The sequence below is a fragment of the Mytilus californianus genome, unplaced genomic scaffold (genome assembly GCF_021869535.1).
Source record: "Mytilus californianus isolate M0D057914Y unplaced genomic scaffold, xbMytCali1.0.p SCAF_2, whole genome shotgun sequence".
Lineage (NCBI taxonomy): Eukaryota > Metazoa > Mollusca > Bivalvia > Mytilida > Mytilidae > Mytilus > Mytilus californianus.
Window position 1 is genome coordinate 54,491,356 of NW_026262668.1, and position 4,907 is coordinate 54,496,262.

The following is a 4,907-nucleotide window of genomic DNA, read 5'->3' on the forward strand; positions in this document are numbered from 1 at the left end:
TCTAGTGATAACCAATGTCACAAAGAGCCAATTTTGTCTAACCTGGCCTTTTGCATTTTATGCAGGTAGTATCTTTAGGTTAGTCTTCACTCTAGATCATTTTATTCCCCGTACTCTAAAGTATTGTGAACACGTGGCTTCCCATATTCACTACATAATGAGAGAGTAGTTTCTTTAATTGTGTTATCAACAAATCATTTTGTGATTTAATATACTTCTTTATATCAGCATGTGAATATCACTAAGGTTGCCATTGATAATTTTATTGACGATTTTTTCATTCACGAGCATGGCAGAATTACTATGATAATTATTGATTGTGTTTGGACATTTCCCTTCATTGTGACCTGAACAGTATTTTTAGCTGTACTATCAGTGGAGTTATTTATTCGTATGGATCCTTGTTCGGTTGGATAGGTCTTGTTATGTTGTGTATAGTATTACTGCGATTTTAAATAGCTAATTTGAGGCTAAATCACCTCCAGGTTATTTGTATACCCATTTTTTTCTACAGGATATTTTATTGTCCCTATTGTTGTCTTTTGCCTCTTTTTTACTGACCTTATTCTGCTGAGTGGAACCCCTACATCACCAATATATTATATCAATTTTTTATTGTGCTAAGATAAATTTTCAAACAAAATATATCATTCTGAATTTGACTTCACAATAACGTTTTGGTACTACATTGTAATTGAATTGTTATGTCATTCAAACAGAATACAATACTACTGGTGTACTCTTTTGCAGAGCTATGAGAGCAGTAAATATTTCTTTGTATACTAATGTGCAACTTCATATTCAAGGAAGTTTTTTTCTGAGATAAGAGTAATATATATATAAACAGAATATTAGGTGAATAATACTGAAATATAAGCAAACTACAAATGTAATCACTGATTGTTTTTATTGTAACAAGACATTGCTAACTGATTGTTTTTTATTGTAACAAGACATTGCTACACCCAAATGAAGGACAGTAATCTATACATATTGTTAATAGGTTCAGAAAAGTAATGATATTATAAAACTGGAAATCAATCCCGTTAGTGTGTATTTCATTGTTTTGCTATACTGTAACAATATATTCAGTGCAACACTGGTTTATTTTCCCAATAAAAGGCACTCGGTACAACTTTTGCTGTATATGTATATATATAAATTTGATATTAGTCGATTGTCACTGTAAATATACTTACATTTGAATGTTATAAAACTTTATTTTCATTTCTTGCATGTATCTTAAACAAATGAAATTAGTCATAATTTACGAATTGAAATTTGAATCTGTTTGCATTTGCAGGGATGAAAGGTTTTAGGAAAATAAATAATTCTACATTATTCTTTCTGATCATGCTGATGTAGAGAATAATATTGTACACAATAGTTTGATATCTTTTCGAAATACTTCACTACCTTGACGCAATATTTTTAATGGTTGTCCTTATCATTTCCTGTTGTTCATCTGTGAATTTGTTACTGCGTGTGTCGAGATTAATAGGTTTGTCTGAATAAATCAATGTGTAAGTTGTTACCAGGCTTAAAATAGAATCGAATATCAAAATCTGTTTGTGAGCCAACAGACTAGTTTACACACAAATAAATTGAGGCGGAAATTTGATTTCTTTTGCAAAACGGGTTTTTTGTTGTTCATATCTGTCTGTAAGGTAAAAAGTGAACCTTTTATTTGTCCATTTATCTTCAATAAAAAGGGGAAAGGTTGAGATCTCAAAAACTTGTTTAACTCTACCACATGTTATGGGTCAGGACAAAGTCTAGAACCTCGTTTGTGGTTGTCACGTGTCATATCTTAGTATGTGGCGTTGATGGCAGGTATTAAATAGCCCCAGTTAAAGGTTTTTTTTTCAGAATAGGTGTGGAAAAGAGGAGGGTCGGTTTAGAGATTCACAGGATTTGTTTACATTATACAATCACCTGTGTGTATTGTTGAAGACTGTCTGTAGACATCTGACTAGATGTCTTTCGGATATTTGTGTCGGAAGGTTGCTGTCTCATAGATATATACCCAATATCTCCTTATCTCAGCCATAATTCATTTTAGAAACGTTCATATTAGCCAAATAGGTCTTATGATTGTAGAAAAAGAAAGTGATAAGATTTAATGAGTTTAATACAGTCCCTTTCAGTTTCGTTTCAGTTGTTTGTCTGTAAGCGGTTTCGTCGGATGCAACTTTGCGTCCTGGTCTAGAAGGTTTTGTTTTATGACAGACACATAACGCTAAGGGCGCTAAAAATAGCATGACATAGGGCCAGATCAGTTCAACTGAAAGCATAACAAATGTTTAGAATTATCTATAAATTATCTTTTTTAAAGAAATATGATCAATAAGCAGTAAAGAAGGATCACTGAGGTAATTTAAGATTGTCAACGTTGGTACTATAAGTATGAAAACTGAAACAATGAAACGATAAAATATGTCAATCAATTTACGCATTGACGGCAGTAAGATTCTTTCTACGTGCCTTATGTAGTATTATCAGTAACTACCCCTCAGTAATCACCCTCAGTAATATCAGTAACCAACCCTCAGTAATATCAGTAACCAACCCTCAGTAATATAATTAACCATCCCTCAGTAATATCAGTAACCAACCCTCAGTAATATCATTAACCATCCCTCAGTAATATAATTAACCATCCCTCAGTAATATCAGTAACCATCCCTCAGTAATATAATTAACCATCCCTCAGTAATATCATTAACCATCCCTCAGTAATATTAGTAACCACCCTCATCATTAACTACCCGTCATTTTTAAGTAGTAAGTGTTATACAAATATATCCAAGTCCCATATATGAACAGACAAAATATTGTTCCAGCTAATGATCCCAGTTCATTTCTCGTTGCATCAAGTAACTTAAACCAGATGATATTCTTCTTGAAAATTCGCTTGCAGATATGAATCCGTCGTCTGAAATGAAAAAAAAAATGATACATTATTACCTTTCTTTTTTATGAAAACCCATCACCTATTTTTTAATGTTTTTTTTACATATAACAAACATAATAATACTGATCAAGTTAATATTTGATGATGTCATAAAGAGGTAGTGCCAATTTTCCCTGTATTTGTTTCACTCACTAGATAAATCTGAAAGTTGTTAAAACTTGCTGGTACTGCAATATTAAAGAATCTATAAAATTTTCTAAAACGAAGACATTTATTTTGAGATTTGTGTTTTCATGGCAGAACTTTGATTTCATTCACAACTTGTACAGTATAGACTCGGGACGATTTAGAGATGGTCATATTGTATAGACACCTGTCTATGGTTGAAGACTGTATTTTGCCCTGTATGTTGTATATTTATGTTGTTTTAGTTAATTTTTGTCGTATGACTGCTGTCTCGTTGACATTTTCCATAAATCTTCTTTTATGCATGATATATAAGGAAAATAAATATATAAGTATGATAGTTTAGTGGATTCAAGGTCAACCAAGTCAGAAGCAAATAGGTAGCGACAATAATTTATCGGTAAATCCATTTGGAATATAAGAACCAAGAGGAAAAATTACATAAATCCTTAGTAGCAATAATGGGTGTGTCTGTGTGTCAGTTATCTCCAGCTATGCATTCATCACGCGCCATGCGAAAGCAGACTCTTGAAAAATCGACAATGAATATTATACAATTTGTGAACTTAGGATTTATGGCTCAAAACGGGATAGTTAAAACCTCATGATAACCATTTAAGTTTCTCATAATGTGCTTATAATCGGTAATATAATTCACTTTGGGTATAAATTATTAATTAATCTCTTTGCAAGACGATCTTTCCAATTTTCACTTCAATTTTGTTAAATTTACTTACTATCCAAGTCAAAATATTGAAACAATAACACAGATGGTATAACAGCTTCACTAAATGTTAAACGGTCCATTGACTTTTTGGATTCTCTGTATTTTTGCTGGTAATTGTTATTGTATACAAGTTCATCATAATGTCTTCTCTTTCCAATTCGTGGGTAATCGTTTTCTTTGCTGTCTGTATAGAAAAGGCACATCCCAAAATCCATAATGCATATGATGGTTAATAAACAAACAGCTGCTAGCTTTGCCATTCTGTAATAAAATTAAGTTGGGAGATGAATTTATCTTCTTACATTTTATAACCACTTCTGACATTTGGATATGGATAACGGGATATGTATATAATAGAAAAACAAAGGATATGGGGTATCAATCCATGACACAAAATCAGTACATGCACAGCAAAAAAAAAAAAAAACCACACACACACGCAAAAACAAACACACAAAGCAAAGGAACAGCCAACCCAACATAAACATTTTGATCCTTGGTTTGTAAGAGTTTTGAATAAAAAGAAAAATGAAAACAAATATTACAACCCAGAATATTTTATTAGACGTAGAATAAATTAGACGTTCTGAAGATTTAATGAATAAATTATTTTTAACTTTTGATTAATTCCGGATGTAAATTGTTCTTAAATACTGATTTCAAGGATGTGCAGTTTTCGCATCCAATTGTAGTCTCGGTTAGAAATATAATATTGGTGGTTACATACAAGAAGTTTATGCTGCATTATTTCGTTTTCATGGGTGAATGAAAGAATCTGTAAGAACCTTTATTCGTCGGAAAGGTGCATATCATTTTTGTATTAGACTCTTGTAATAGATTTCCATGACATAAAGATAAATAAATTCAGAAATAAACGAACATTGTAAGTTCGTTATTCTTTTTCTATTACCAGTATTAGGTATTGAGAAAAGACTTTATATATATATATATAAGTCTACTTTCCAATATAATTGTCTCTGTGATATATAACATTTTGTATTTTTTTTTATTCAAGACTCCATTGCGATCAAGATTATTGTGCATCGTGTCTGTCTGAAAACAGATAAAGCAATAATCCGC

The 4,907-nt window shown here is 31.5% G+C and overlaps 1 long non-coding RNA gene across 1 annotated transcript; it reads right to left on the bottom strand.

The window, feature by feature from the left end:
* Positions 1-890: 890 nt before the first annotated feature.
* Positions 891-4,086, bottom strand: LOC127730046 (uncharacterized). The gene is made up of 2 exons (XR_007994944.1): positions 3,838-4,086; positions 891-2,935 (listed from the first exon to the last, which is right to left on the bottom strand). It is a non-coding gene; the product is annotated as an uncharacterized LOC127730046 (long non-coding RNA).
* Positions 4,087-4,907: the final 821 nt, after the last annotated feature.